Source organism: Oncorhynchus kisutch, linkage group LG14 (assembly GCF_002021735.2).
Source record: "Oncorhynchus kisutch isolate 150728-3 linkage group LG14, Okis_V2, whole genome shotgun sequence".
NCBI lineage: Eukaryota > Metazoa > Chordata > Actinopteri > Salmoniformes > Salmonidae > Oncorhynchus > Oncorhynchus kisutch.
This window is the reverse complement of record NC_034187.2, coordinates 56738028-56753905: the sequence shown is the minus strand read 5'-3', so window position 1 is coordinate 56753905 and position 15878 is coordinate 56738028. Positions and strand designations below refer to the sequence as shown.

Genomic DNA, 15878 nt, shown 5'->3' with positions numbered 1-15878 from the left:
TTACCTTTTATTTAACCAGGTAGGCTAGTTGAGAACAAGTTCTCATTTGCAACTGTGACCTGGCCAAGATAAAGCAAAGCAGTGTGACACAGTTTTCATCTGGCCGTGGATTAAGGGCAGCATCCGCACTGAGCTAAAACCTAGAGCTGCCGCTTTCAAAGAGCGGGACTCTAACCCGGAAGCTTATAAGAAATCCTGATAGGACCTCTGACGAACCATCAAACAGGCAAAGCGTCAGTACAAGGCTAAGATCGAATCGTACTACACTGGCTCTGACGCTCGTCGGATGTGGCAGGGCTTGCAAACCATTACAGACTACAAAGGGCTGCCCAGTGAAACGAGCCTACCAGACGAGCAAAACTACTTCTATGCTCGCTTCGAGGCAAATAACACTGAAACATTCATGAAAGCACCAGCTGTTCCGGAAGACTGTGTGATCACGTTCTCCGCAGCCGATGTGAGTAAGACCTTTAAACAGGTCAACATTCACAAGGCCACGGGGCCAGATGGATTACCAGGACGTGTACTGTGAGCATGCACTGACCAACTGGCAAGTGTCTTCACTTACATTTTCAACCTCTCCCTGTCCGAGTCTGTAATACATGTTTCAAGCAGACCACCATTGTCCCTGTGCCTTAACGGTAACCTGCCTTAACGACTACTGACCCATAGCACTCACGTCTGTAGCCATGAAGTGCCTTGAAAAGCTGGTCATGACTCCAATCAACACCATCTTCCCAGAAACCCTAGACCCACTCCAATTTGCACACCGCCCCAACAGATCCACAGATGATGCAATCGCCGTTGCACTCCACACTGCCCTTTCCCACCTGGACAAAAGGAACACCTATGTGAGAATGTTATTCATTGACTACAGCTCAGCATTCAACACCATAGCACCCTCAAAGCTCATCAATAAGCTAAGGTCTCTGGGACGGAACACCTCCCTCTGCAACTGTATCCTGGACTTCCTGACGGACCACCCCCAGGCGGTAAGGGTAGGTAACAACACATTCATCACTCTGATCCTCAACACAGGAGCCCCTCAGGGGTGCGTGCTCAGTCCCCTCCTGTACTCCCTGTCCACTCATGACTGCACGGCCAGGCACGACTCCAACACCATCATTAAATTTGACGATGACGCAACAGTGGTAGGCCCGATCACCGACAACGATGAGACAGCCTATAGGGAGGAGGTCAGAGACCTGGCCATGTGGTGCTAGGACAACAACCTCTTCCTCAACGTAATCAAGACAAAGGAGATGATTGTGGACTACAGGAAAAGAAGGACCGAGCATGCCCCCATTCTCATCGACTGGGCTGCAGTGGAGCAGTTTGAGAACTTCAAGTTCCTTGGTGTCCACATCACCAACAAACTAACATGGTCCAAGCACACCAAGACAGTCGAGAAGAGGACACAACACAACCTATTCCCCCTCAGGTGTTCTACAGCTGCACCATTGAGCACATGGTCTCTGACTGGTTGCACCACTGCCTGGGGTATGGCAACTGCTCGGCCTCCGACCGCAAGGCACTACAGAGGGTAATGCGAACAGCACAGTACATCACTGGGTCCAAGCTTCCTGCCATCCAGGACCTCTACACCAGGCGGAGGCCCTACAAATTCTCAGACTCCAGCCACCCTAGTCATTTACTGTTCTCTCTGCTACCAAGTCTAGGTCCAAGGGGATTCTAAACAGCTTCTACCCCCAAACCCCCCCCCTCTCTTTACACCACTGCTACTCTCTGTTGTCATCTATGCATAGTCACTTTAATAACTCTACCTACATGTACATACTACCTCAAATAACTGGTGCCCTGCACATTGACTCTGTATCGGTACCCCCCTGTATATGGTCTCGCTATTGTTATTTCACTGCTGCTCTTTAATTACTTGTTACTTTTATCTGTATTTTCTTTTAAACTGCATTGTTGGTTAGGGGCTCGTAAGTAAACATTTCACTGTTAGGTCTACACCTGTTGTATTTGGCGCATGTGACTAATACAATTTGATTTGAAAAGCAGCAGCTACTCTTGCTGGGGTCCACACTTAACATGAAACATGACATAATACAAAACATTAATAGACAAGAACAGCTCAAAGACAGAACTACATACATTTTATTTTAAATGCACACAGCCTACGTATAAATCCATACACACAAACTATCTAGGTCAAATAGGGGAGAGGTGTTGTGCCGTGAGGTGTTGCTTTGCTATTTTTTGAAACCAGGTTGGCTGTTTATTTGTGCAATACAATATGAGATGGAACGGAGTTCCATGCAATAAGGGCTCTATATAATACTGAATGCTTTCTTGAATTTGTTCTGGACTTGGGCTGTGAAAAGACCCCTAGTGGCATGTCTGGTGGGGTAAGTGTGTGTATCAGAGCTGTGTGTATGTTGAATATGCAAACAATTTGGAATTTTCAACACATGAATGTTTCTTATAAAAAGAAGAAGTGATGCAGTCAGTCTCTCCACAACTCTTAGCCAAGAGAGACTGGCATGCATAGTACTTATATCATCCCTCTGATTACAATGAAGAGCAAGACATGTCGCTCTGTTCTGGGCCAGCTGCAGCTTAACTTTCCTTCAAATCAAAAATCTAATTTTATTTGTCACAAACATGGTTAGCAGATGTTATTGCGAGTGTAGCGAAATGCTTATGGTTCTAGATCCGAAAGTGCAGCGGTATCGAACAGGTAATATCTAACAATTCCACAACAAAACCTAATATCTAACAAAACCTATTACACACAATCTAGTAAAGGAATGAGATGAGAATATATAAGTATAAAATATTTGGATGAGCAGTGACAGAGTGGCTGAGATGCAATAGTGTAGGATACAGTATATACATATGAGTAATGCGATTATCTTTTTTGCCTTACTGTGACATCGGGTGTTGTAGGTGTCCTGGAGGGCACGTAGTTTGCCCCCGGTGATGCGTTATGCAGACCGCACCACCCTCTAGAGAGCCTTGCGGTTGATGGTGGTGCAGTTGCCGTACCGGGTGCTCTCAATTGTGCACCTGTAAAAGTTACTAAGGGTTTTTGGTGACAAGACACATTTTTTCAGCCTCTTGAGGTTGAAGAGGGGGTGTCGCGCCTTCTTCACCACACTGTCTGTGGGCATGGACCATTTCCGTTTGTCAGTGATATGTACACCGAGGAACTTAAAACTTTCTACTTCTCCACTGCTGTCCCGTCGATGTGGATAGGGGGGGTGCGCCCTCTGCTGTTTCCTGAAGTCCACGATCATCTCTTTTGTTTTGCTGACATTGAGTGAGAGGTTATTTTCCTGACACCACACTCCGAGGGCCGTCCCCCCCCCCTTCCCTGTAGGCTGTCTCGTCGTTGTTGGTAATCAAGCCTACCACTGTAGTGTTGTCTGCAAACTTGATGATTGAGTTGGAGGCGTGCATGGCCACACAGTCGTAGGTGAACAGGGAGTACAGGAGAGGGCTGAGAACACACCCTTGTGGGGCCTCAGTGTTTTGGATCAGCGGAGTGGAGATATCGTTAATGTCTAAATATGAAATTATTTGAGAAAAGATTAAATGTAATTTAAGCCTCCTAAATAAAATAATTGTTTCAAAAGTAAACTTATGCTCAATCAGTTACCCCACCCACAGGAGCACAGACATTGGTTAGAAGGATGATACACACCCCTTCTCCTCCCTAGTACAAAGCTCCCATAACAATCATTAACATATAGTTCCATAAATGTGAGAACTACTGTCCTAATGTTTAGAAGGGTGAATTTCAACATGCAGGTGATGATCACCATGCTGGAATGGTGAATTTCGACAACACTAGCTAGAATACAGCACGAGTTGATTTTGGTAACTTGGTATGAACTTTGAACTATTATTCACTAAAGAAGAAGTGATACATCCTACACGTAGAGTTATTAGCTGCAGCTGTAAACGTATGTGGCCTAGGAAAGGACAGACAATCTCCTAAGAACTGAGGGTACTTAAACATGTCCGCTCTACAACACTACGACCAGAAAGTTTCTTCAAAGGACAATGGTAGTCTCTCAGAAGACAGCAGCTCTATGAACACTCTTCCTTGGTGCCCTACGTTACTAATGAGTTAATTGTTTCATAGTTTAATTCAATCATGTAATCAATTAAACAGTAGGTAATCAATTTGATAAAATAACCTGTCATCTCATTTAATCATAGTCAGAGACACAACAGTACTATGGTGTTGAATACTGAGCTGTAGTCAATGAACAGCATTCTTATATAGGTATTCGCAGGTATCCTGCGTGCCCTGCAGGATTTTAATCCATAACGGCATAGTGTGTTACTAATGGTTTTCTTTGAGACTGTGGTCCCAGCACTCTTCAGGTCATTGACCAGGTCCTGCCGTGTAGTTCTGGGCTGATCCCTCACCTTCCTCATGATCATTGATGCCCCACGAGGGGAGATCTTGCATGGAGCCCCAGACCGAGGGTGATTGACCGTCATCTTGAACTTCTTCCATTTTCTAATAATTGAGAGGTTAGAGTCTGTTTGATTGAGTGTGTGGACAGGTGTCTTTTATACAGGTAACGAGTTCAAACAGGTGCAGTTAATACAGGTAATGAGTGGAGAACAGGAGGGATTCTTAAAGAAAAACTAACATGTCTGTGAGAGCCGGAATTCTTACTGGTTGGTAGGTGATCAAATACTTATGTCATGTAATAAAATGAAAATTAATTACTTAATCATACAATGTGATTTTCTGGATTTTTGTTTTAGATTCCGTCTCTCACAGTTGAAGTGTACCTATGATAAAAATGACAGACCTCTACATGCTTTGTAAGTAGGAAACACTGCCGATTTTTGCAGGTTATCAAATACTTGTTCTCCCCACTGTACACAATCCATGTCTCAATTGTCTCAAGGCTTAAAAATCCTTCTTTAACATGTCTCCTCCCCTTCATCTACACTGATTGAAGTGGATTTAACAAGTGACATCAATAAGGGATCATAGCTTTCACCTGGATTCACCTGTCAGTCTGTCATGGAAAGAGTTCTTAATGTTTTGTACACTCACTGTATATACATATATTATACAAAACATTTCCATCATAATTATCAAATGCCTTTATCAATATAGGTATTTCAAAAGATAATTAATTTCAAGGCTTTCTGTGAATGGCAGCAGTTGGGCGAGTCTTTATTCTTAGAAGTTCCGGAATAGGTGTTACGGTGATAGAAATCCAGTCCTGTGATCCACTCTATATCTCTGACACGTGATTGGTGGAACCACAGGTGGCGTTCAACCCGTAGAGATGCCGTGTCACCATTCTATGGAAGTATAAGAATAGATCAGTGACACAGACCCTAATTATGACTACAGAGGTGTTGACGCAACAAGACTGAGGTACAGACAAAAACAATACGAGTACAGACTAAACAAATTACAAACCAGGGGATTTCCACCAAAATATCATGATAGTTGACAGGTATTAGGAAAGGGTCATGCCAAAATGTGACTGTCTTCAAAACACATGAAAGTATAGATATTTTCTCAACTATATAACACTTTTTTAGCTAACGTTAGCGTAGCTACCTCATTACAATTTAGTTAGTTTGTCGTAGTTCATACAAGTGTATTGTGTATTTTCTAGATATGCTGCAGAGATGTTTGTCCTTCTGGAAGGTTCTCCCATCTCCGCAGAGGAATTCTGGAGCTCTGTCAGAGTGACCATCGGGTTTTTGGTCACCTCCCAGACCAAGGCTCTTCTCCTCCGATTGTTCAGTTTGGCTGGGCAGCCAGCTCTAGGAAGAGCCTTGGTGGTTCCAAACTTCTTCCATTTAAGAATGATGGAGGCCACTGTGTTCTTCGGGACCTCAATGCGTCATAAATGTTTTGGTACCCTTTCCCAGATCTGTGCCTCGACACAATCATGTCTTGGAGCTCTACGGACAATTCCTTCGACCTCATGGTTTGGTTTTTGCTCTGACATGCACTGTCAACTGTGGGACCTTATATAGACGGGTGTGTGCCTCTCTAAATCATGTCCAATCAATTGAATTTACCACAAGTGGACTGCAATCAAGATGTAGAAGAATCTCAAAGATGATCAATGGAAACAGGATGCACCTGAGCACAACTTCGAGTCTCATAGCAAAGGGTCTGAATACTTATATAAATAAGGCTGTAACGTAACAAAATGTGGAAAAGGGGAAGGGGATCTGAATACTTTCCGAATGTACAATATACAAAGACGAGCTAAATTAAGAATGCAGTGAGTGTCCTAGAGAGGAAAATATTTTTTAAAAGGAAGCAAGAGGGAGTTGTCTCGGACTGAAGTGTGTACGCACTCTTAAACTCAGGATACATGGGTACAACATTGCTCATCAACAGAGCGCAATGCTCCTCTGATGTATTGATGAGATCTGAAATAACACAAACAATGACGTATATCCGTAAGACTATATGCCTCATTATTTTGACAGTTGGGATGCCTGGAAGATTCCAAGAACACAGGATGAGATGTTACTATCCTTTGTGCAAGCACTTCCAAGAGTTAATGAACAGTGAGCCTGGTGAAATTTGGGGAACGCATCGTCAGTAGTGTACCTTTGGTGTCCTAGGGTGTTTCGGCCTTTCACACTATACACCCTCCCCAAAGGCGGCCAGCGACAGGGTGATCAATCCTACGCTTGCGTCCCATTCCCAATTAGTCATAGGAGTTGCCTTGTTGATGATAGCCAACATCCCATGGGACTATGCATGGCAGGGGCGTCCTCCTCCCTGAGTCAAGCATTGTTGACTGCATACCTCCTGGCCCTCTCACTTCGGGGCCCAGCTGGGGTCTTTCCTCTTCATCCAGAGCCATTGACTGCTGCCTTCTGCCGCCTCCGATACAGCTTTGATTGCCGAACGCTGGCTCTGGCCCTTAATTCCAAGGTCTCTAAGCAGTCTGGTTGTAGATGTTGCCACAAAACCTCTGCAGCCCACCTCCACTGGTCGGACTTCTGTGTTCCAGCCATGATGCCGTGCTTCGGCAGCTAGATCGGCATAGCGCAGATGCTTTCGCTCATAAGCCTCATCTACTGAGTCCTCCCAGGGTACTGTGAGCTCAATGATGAAGACCTTCTTGAGCGAACGGGACCAGAGCACCATGTCAGGTCTTAGGGTGGTGGTTGCGATCTCCGGAGGAAACACAAGTTGTCGGCCAATGTCAGCTAGCATTTTCCAGTCGCGGGCCAAGCGCAGCTGGTCTCGCTCTAATGGTGTCGAGCCGCGCTTCAGTGGTTTAGCCCCTTCGCGGACAAAGTTTGTCCGTAAGGGGTGTGATGCTGCTGGGGGTGGTAAGGAGTTGGTGGCAGCTCGCTTGTCCTCCAGGGCGGACGCAAGGTTTTTAAGGACTTGGTTGTGACGCCAAGTGTAGCGTCCTTGGGTGAGGCTTGTTTTACACCCCGTGAGAATGTGCCTGAGGTTGGCTGGCATGGAACAGAGGGCACAGTCCGGATCTTCACCATACCATTGGTGAAGATTAACTGGAGTTGGAAGGACGTCATATGTTGCTCTGATGGAAAAGCTCAACCGCCTCGCTTCCATGGCCCACAGATCCTTCCAGCTGATCTTCCTCTTCTCCACACTGTCCCATCGAGTCCACTGTCCCTGTTTGGCAAGAGAGACTGCCTTGGCCCACCTTGCAGCCTCCTCCTGATGGCGTACTTCCTGCACTACCATCTTCCGCCGCTCTGGTGCAGTGGCCTTACTCCAAGCAGCACGTCTAGTTAGCCCAAGGCCTCCTCTCCCTTGCTGAACATGACCCACAATGTCAGCATGTCTGAGGGCTGCTGTTGCGTCCTGGACTGCTTTTCCTGGCCTCCATTTGCGCCCAGTTGCCAAGGTCGGCGCGTTGTTGCTCACCACTGGGTCTCGAGATTCATTCAGTGTCATCTGGAGCCTGGTTTTTGAACACTTGAATTCCTCTGTTAGACTGGTGAGGGGCAGCTTGAGGACACCATCTCCATAGAGGCCGATGGTGGTAAGGCATCGTGGAACTCCGAGCCACTTCTTTAAGTAGCCTGTGACTCCTCTTTCCATCTTCTCCACTGTTGAGATTGGAACCTCATACACTGCTAAGGGCCACAACACCCGGGGTAGGAGACCAAACTGCAGACACCAGGCCTTTAACTTTCCAGGTAGCTGGGTGTTGTCGATGGACTGTAGGCTACTACTGATGTCTTTGCGCAGCTGTTGCACCTGGTCTTTGTCCTTCAGGCTTGCATCATACCACCTTCCAAGGCTTTTTACCGGCTGCTCAGACACTGTTGGGATTTGGTCATCTCCGATGAAGAATTTCAGGTCAGAGAGTACTCCCTTCACAATCGAGATGCTGCGTGACTTGGATGGTTTAATCTTCATACGGGCCCAGCTGATGTTCTCCTCGAGTTTTCTGAGCAGTCTCCTGGTGCATGGGACAGTGGTAGTCAATGTTGTAATGTCGTCCATGTAGGCTCTGAGTGGAGGGAGGCGGAAACCAGAGTCGACTCGCTGTCCACCAGCAACCCATTTTGAGGATCTGATGATAACCTCCATTGCCATTATGAATGCCAACGGAGAAATGGTACATCCTGCCATTATACCTACATTCAGGCACTGCCATGAGGTGGTGAACTCTGAGGTGGTGAAGCAGAACTGCAGATCCTGGAAGTACGACTTCACCAGGGTTGTGATGGTGTCCGGTATGTGGAAAAATCTGAAGGCAGACCACAGGAGTTCATGGGGCACAGAGCCAAATGCATTGGCGAGGTCGAGAAAGACTACATGGAGGTCCCTTTTCTCCACCTTGGCCATTTGGATCTGGTGCCAGATAATGCTGGAATGTTCCAAGCAGCCAGAGAACCCTGATATTCCTGCCTTCTGTACAGATGTATCGACGTACGCATACCTTTGCAGGTACTCGGCCATCCTCTGGGCAATGACCCTAAAGAAGATTTTACCCTCGACATTCAGTAAGGAGATTGGGCGGAATTGGCTGATGTTCACTGCATCCTTCTCCTTAGGGATCAGGACCCCGCCTGCCCTACGCCACACTTTGGGTATTATCTTATTTTTCCAAGCTGTTCTCATAAGCCTCCAGAGGAACCTCAGGACATCTGGTGCGTTCTTATACACTTTGTACGGGACTCCATTTGGCCCCGGGGCTGATGCTGTTCTTGCCCCTCGAACTGTGTTTTCCACCTCTTTCCATGTCGGAGGGCTGGTCTCAATATGATGTTCCGGGGGTTCAATGGGTGGGATATCTGATGGGATGGCCAGATGTTCATGTCGCTTTGAGTCAAGGTTTGTTGTTCTCAGGTGCTCCTCTAGGTCTTTCTTTGTTGTTTTTAGAGCTCCACTTTTTTCCTTCGTGAAGAGACTTTTAAGGAACTTGAAGGGATCTTTATAGAATCGAGTTCTAGTTTGTTCTTTCTTCCTTCTGCGTTTCCGTAGGTTCTCTGCTCTACGGAGGGATGCCAACCGGGTTTTGATATCAGCCTGAAGTGCCTCTATGCCCTCCTTCTCCACTTCCGAGGCCTTCTTCCACTGTTTCTTAAGCTGTCGCCTTTCTTGAACGAGGCGCTTGATTTCTTGTTGCCTCCTGGAAACTGGTGGGGTTGGAACCTTTCTCCCGCCTTTTGCCTCTTCCACTCCAAATCTTTCTGTCCCGTACTCATAGATAATGTCCCCCATCCTCTCCAACTTTTTCTCCACTGTGCCTCGAAGTTTTTCGAGGGTCAAGGTAAGGTCAGTATTCACTGTTTCCCACAACTTCTTGTCACTGGCGCCGGGCCACTTCACATATGGTCTGTGCCCTGGTAGTCTCCTCTCGACTGCAGGTCGGTGAGTTCCACTCCTGTTGTTGGTTCCACCTCAGTTGTTACTTCGGTGCTTGAGTTTACGTCCTCCATGACAGTGGTACTGATGCACTGCAAACTATGGTTTGCGTCCAGTTGCTGTGCTTCATTCGACTGATTTGATCGCTTTCGCAGAAAGTAATCAATGCGAGGCCTCTGTCTCTCTTTACCCAAACACCCCTTCTTCCCCTGGTGGATCCTCAACCCATGGTGTGATGTAACTTTCCTCCAACCACAGACACATACCTGCATCTGTTTGTGGCCCGCTGTTGCAGCAGAACTTGTGACAGTTGCTGTGGTGAAGAAGTAGATTGTTATTTTAGTGAGGGGGTAAGACTAGAAAAGCAACAGTTCCTTTTTGACCTACATTATATTATTAGTCCTTCGTGAATTCCTCGTGTCCTCTCTCCACATCCTTTTAGAGCATTGGAGTAGACAAGAGGAACCTCGGATCTTCCTAAATGCGTTTTGATAAGGATGGCCCCTGTACTTTGTATGTGTCAAATTACATTCTACCTTTATAGAGCGACTGTCCCCAAAAAGCAGCTAATCCCTTTGAAACCGGCCGATGTGGCGTCGATATAAATCTGAAACATTTATTCTAGTGTCACAATTGACCACAAAGTGTAAATAGGATAACGTTGGTCATAAAGTCGTCTAAAACTAAGTTTGGAACCTCAGTAAATCAAGGTTGGGTTTGGATTACAATCATGTCAACAAATCAGGCTCCGTTTTGACAAACTCCACGTGAAAATCGTTCTTTCGACCCCTTTGCTTCCATTCATTGAAGGGAACTTCATCGCCCCCAATGCTTTCAAAGAAGGATCATGGCCCTATATGGATTGACCATGCCCCCTGAGCCAAAATTCGGCTGTTTGCATGCACTGTCGAAGGACCCTGGTATGTGATCGTAATAGGCGCTTGGAGTTTGTCGGTCCCCAAGTTTGTACCAGCAACGCTAGCATTGTGTGTTTGCAACAACCGGTGGTGGTGAGTATAACCTGATATATTGACCTCTCTGGTATAATTTAGCTAACGATGTGGTTATTTACCTTAGCTAGGTAGCTATCTTTTCATAAAGCGAGGCAGGCTAGCTAATATTTTAGCTAACGTTTGCTCCCTAGATACTGCTGGTTATGTAACATTCTAATTAGATAATGCTAGCGACGCAGGCTAGCCAGATACTGGCTAACTAACTTTAGTTTACACGTCGAATTTGCAAGTTAATATTAGTTCAAAGCTCATACAAGTATTGTCTAGGGCAGTGGTTCCCAACTCCGGTCCTCAAGTACACTCAACAGCACACATTTTTGTTGTAGTCTCGGACAAACAATCCTGATTAAACTAATTGAGGGCCTGATCATTAGCTGACAAACTGAATTAGGGGTACTTGTCTGGGGCTACAATTAAAATGTGTACTGTTGAGGGTACTCGAGGACCGGAGTTAGGAACCATTGGTCTAGGGCAAAACTAAATAATAGATGCAGATATGGTGGCAGCTAATTTATGTCTGACTAATACAGTGAACTATGAGCAACAAAATGTAACGGCGTCATTGGCCTAGATCTAATCCAATCTGGAGCCACAGTCAGTCTTCATCTGTAAAACATATAATTAGGGGTTTCCACTAGTTGTTTTCCACAGCCACAAAGTCATAATTGGTTATACACTGCTCCAAAAAATAAAGGGAACACTAAAATAACACATCCTAGATCTGAATGAATGTTCTTATTAAATACTTTTTTCTTTACATAGTTGAATGTGCTGACAACAAAATCACACAAATGATCAATGGAAATCAAATTTATCAACCCATGGAAGTCTGGATTTGAAGTCACACTCAAAATTAAAGTGGAAAACCACACTACAGGCTGATCCAACTTTGATGTAATGTCCTTAAAACAAGTCAAAATGAGGCTCAGTAGTGTGTGTGGCTTCCACGTGCCTGTATGACCTCCCTACAACGCCTGGGCATGCTCCTGATGAGGTGCCGGATGGTCTCCTGAGGGATCTCCTCCCAAAACTGGACTAAAGCATCCGCCAACTCCTGGACAGTCTGTGGTGCAACGTGGCGTTGGTGGATGCAGCGAGACATGATGTCCCAGATAGGCCAGTCCATAGCATCAATGCCTTCCTCTTGCAGGAACTGCTGACACACTCCAGCCACATGAGGTCTAGCATTGTCTTGCATTAGGAGGAACCCAGGGCCAACCGCACCAGCATATGGTCTCACAAGGGGTCTGAGGATCTCACCTTGGTACCTAATGGCAGTCAGGCTACCTCTGGCGAGCACATGGAGGGCTGTGCGGCCCCCTAAAGAAATGACACCCCACACCATGACTGACCCACCGCCAAACCGGTCATGCTGGAGGATGTTGCAGGCAGCAGAACGTTCTCCACGGCGTCTTCAGACTCTGTCACATGTGCTCAGTGTGAACCTGCTTTCATCTGTGAAGAGCACAGGGTGCCAGTGGCAAATTTGCCTATCTTGGTGTTCTCTGGCAAATGCCTAACATCCTGCACGGTTTTGGGCTGTAAGCACAACCCCCACCTGTGGACGTCGGGCCCTCATACCACCCTCATGGAGTCTGTTTCTGACCGTTTGAGCAGACACATGCACATTTGTGGCCTGCTGGAGGTCATTTTGCAGGGCTCCTCTTGCAGAAAGGCGGAGGTAGCGGTCCTGCTGCTGGGTTGCCTCCCTACGGCCTCCTCCACGTCTCCTGATGTACTGGCCTGTCCTGGTAGCGCCTCCATGCTCTGGACACTACGCTGACAGACACAGTAGACCTTCTTGCCACAGCTCGCATTGATGTGCCATCCTGAATGAGCTGCAGTACCTAAGCCACTTGTGTGGGTTGTAGACTCCGTCTCATGCTACCACTAGAGTGAAAGCACCGCCAGCATTCAAAAGTGACCAAAACATCACCCAGGAAGCATAGGAACTGAGAAGTGGTCTGTGGTCACCACCTGCAGAACCACTCCTTCATTGGGGGTGTCTTGCTTATTGCCTATAATTTCCACCTGTTTTCTATTCCATTTGCACAACAGCATGTGAAATGTATTGTCAATCAGTGTTGCTTCCTAAGTGGACAGTTTGATTTCACAGAAGTGTGATTGACTTGGAGTTACATTGTGTTGTTTAAGTGTTCCCTTTATTTTTTTGAGCAGTGTATTATGAAAATGTATGAAAACAAAAACTTATGAAAACAAACATGTACTTAATTTAGGTGTTAGGCATAAGGTTAGCAGTGTGGATAAGGCAAGGGTTAGGGTTATGTTTATAATTCCATTTTAAGTAGGGAAATTGTAGAAATCGGCAGCCATTGTGACTTTGTTTCTGTGGTAACTAGTGATGACCTAGAATTAGCTTGACTCGAGTTACTACCTGAATGACACAGACGTCTTCATCGACAACGGTAATGTGTGTAATGTGAAAAGTTGTATAAAAAAATACCTAGTTTGATAAACTAGTAGGTTAATTACCCAGACAAGCAGATACAAGTGGTAGTCATTTTGGTTGTGAAGTGCATTATCAAAAAGCTTTGTCCTTTTTATAATAAAATTGTATCACCCTGTCACAGCCTCAGCCAACACCACCTGATGAGGAAGTACATTGTTTATGAGGATTGCCTGCTGCAGTTGTTCGAGAGATGTCCAGTTTGAAGCTATACATGCAACATAGAGAAGACCAGCAAGGGGACCCTTAGCATCAAGCAGACATGCCTCGCTGTGAGAATTTCTTTAAATGGAACAGGGAGGACACTTGAATCAGGTTGGTGACATTTGACCTGGTCTAAGGTCAAAACAGTTTTGAGTTTTGTCCCAATTCACCTTCATAACCAGGCTGGTGGAACTAGCCTGATCACTACATTTACCATTCTATTTCACTTCACATTTCGTGATATCTGAAGTGAAATATAAAGGTGAATGCAGTGATCATGCTGGTTCCACCATACTATTCATAACAACCATTGATAAGGTAATCTGTGCTCTGTGTGTGATCGACCAGTATCTTTGATGAGGGGCCAGGAGCTGATCTATGCTGCCGTGCCCATCAAAGGCGCACAGGCTAAAACCTCACCCCCAGCCTCACCTCTTGCCTGCACACCAACGGTCGTCGATGGGGAGACCAGAATAAAGTAAGTTTAGTCTCACCTGTTCAAACTTCAACATATATGTTTCTTTGTCAGATACTGTTTAACCTATTTTAACTACCATTGGTAATAGAACAGTGGAACAGTGACTGTGTATGTGTTCATAGATGCATCTATGGAGCCGGCACTTGGAGACTTGCAAGATGATGTGATGGAGTCCTGAACGACAGACAGGCTTTATACTGATGTCTCTAAATGGAGAGACCTGCCACTCGGCATTAACATTTTACTAGACACAACTTTTACTTGTAAAGTGTTTCTTTATTATTGAATGGTATCAGTCAATATTGGGAGGGAGAAACCCTGTGTATTATGCACCAGGATCCGGGAACTGCTGTTGTATACAAGACACCACACCGGAAGGTATGACCACGCTGACATTTTTGCCAAGGTAACCCCATTACCACCAGAAACCTCTGGCATCTCACCATACAGCTACCTCTAGTTATTGAACTCAACCTGCGGGAGGTTTTTGTTGTAATTGAGTGGGGGGAAACAGCTGTGAGAGACTTCAATCAAAGTTGATTTCTGAGAGGCGTTGTTTACTCATCGTAGCTCATGTAAAGAATAGATAATGTAAACACTTGTGGGTGCACAAATATCATGACATTCACATAAAGTTAGACCTTCTAACCGAGAGTTCAAACGAATGTGTCTTGATTTGTAAAAATGATGGCCTTTAGATGAAATGACATGTAACTCTTACAGGTTTGTCCACAGTGAATGAGTTCCACACTGGCATGAGGGATCTCTTGCTATTGCATTGACAAAGACTGGATGATACAGTAGGCAGTAGTCATTGCTGAGTTACAGCATTTTTGGTCTCCCCAACAATGTGTGCTTCTCCTCAACAGCGGTCACTGAAAGTGAGTTGACAGACAGATGACACCATTTTACTTTTTCAGATTTTTGTGGTGTTAAAGCATGAATTTAAAATGGATTGAATTAAGATGTTTTGGTCACTGGCCTACACACAGTATACCATAATGTCAAAGTGGAATTATGTTTTTAGAAATGTAATAAAAATAAAAGCTGAAATGTCTTGATTCAAGTATTCAAACCCTTTGTTATGGAAAGCCTAAAAAAGTTCAGGAGTAAAAATGTGCTTAACAAGTCACATAATAAATTGCATGCAATAAGTGTTTAACATGATTTTTGAATTACATTATTTCACCTTTCATCAGGACAACAACCTAAAACTCAAGGCCAAATCTACACTGGAGTTGCTTCCCAAGAAGACAGTGGATGTTCCTGATTGTCCAAGTTAGTTTTAAATCTACTTAAAAATCTATGGCATGACCTGAAAATGGTTGTCTAGCAATGATCAACAACCAATTTGACCGAGCTTGAATAAATTTTTAAAAAAAAGAATGATCCAGGTGTGGAAAGCTCTTAGAGATGTACACAGAAAAACACAGCTGTAATTGCTGCCAAAGGTGTGAAAACTTATGTAAATGAGAGATTTCTGTATTTCCTTTTCAATAAAATTGCAAAAAATATATAAAACATGTTTTCACCTTATCATTATGAGTGTTGATGGGTCTTTCTGTAAATTTGTTAATTTTCAATTTTTTATATTATATGGAAAGAATTTCTTACCATAATCTTCATTCAGTGGGAGAGGATGAGACGGGAAAGAGAACATCTGCCTAAAATAATTAGCTTCCTCTTTTAAAATATCATTCGGAGAATCATAGATGACTCCGTCTTCAGTAATGAGTTTCTGCAAATTCTTTTTGTTAGCGTTCCTGTATTGGAGATTCAGGAAGAATTTTGTGAATTTTTCTGCATATTCCATCCAATTTGCTTTATTTTTGTAATAGATTACATTAGATCGTTCTTGAATAAGTTCCTCAAGTTCTT

The 15878-nt window shown here is 44.8% G+C and overlaps 1 long non-coding RNA gene across 1 annotated transcript; it reads left to right on the top strand.

Moving 5' to 3' along the window:
* The first annotated feature begins 9751 nt into the window (after positions 1-9751).
* On the top strand, positions 9752-15601 carry LOC116353291 (uncharacterized). The gene is made up of 5 exons (XR_004202628.1): positions 9752-10848; positions 13443-13633; positions 13871-14000; positions 14123-14881; positions 15200-15601. It is a non-coding gene; the product is annotated as an uncharacterized LOC116353291 (long non-coding RNA).
* The last annotated feature ends 277 nt before the right edge of the window (positions 15602-15878 follow it).